We start from the raw sequence: 480 nt of genomic DNA, 5'->3' as shown, positions 1-480 counted from the left end.
CCTCAATCTTCAATGCATAGTCTGATTCCGGCCTTAAGACTATTAAGATTAAGATTAAGATTATTCCTAATGTTGCAATATTATTAAATTTTGATTATAGCTTGAATATTTTCACAACTTTTTTCAGATAGTGAATTTCTTGTTCTCTCATCGAGCGTAATTGTTAAATAATAATTGTTAACTATCTAGTAATGACTTCGTGCTTACGACATGTTAGAATTTTTCCGCAAAATTTTTTAAAATTATTATCGTCATGTCTTTATGCATGCACTTAGGTACATATTATATAATTATATGCCGTGGCAGTAAGCCACGTAGAAAAAAACTTCGGTTTTTCTTTTTTACTCTAGGAAACTTTTAATAATCAAAAGTCCCTCCGTTCATATACAAGTCTGATATAAGACTATCGATACAACGAAGACAGGTTTTGTCCATTTACACGTTGCGTGTTTCATATATATATAATTTATATATATATAT

Source organism: Mycetomoellerius zeteki, unplaced genomic scaffold (genome assembly GCF_001594055.1).
Source record: "Mycetomoellerius zeteki isolate Tzet28-1 unplaced genomic scaffold, Tzet1.0 scaffold228, whole genome shotgun sequence".
In the NCBI taxonomy this organism is placed as follows: domain Eukaryota; kingdom Metazoa; phylum Arthropoda; class Insecta; order Hymenoptera; family Formicidae; genus Mycetomoellerius; species Mycetomoellerius zeteki.
This window is presented reverse-complemented; position numbering follows the sequence as displayed.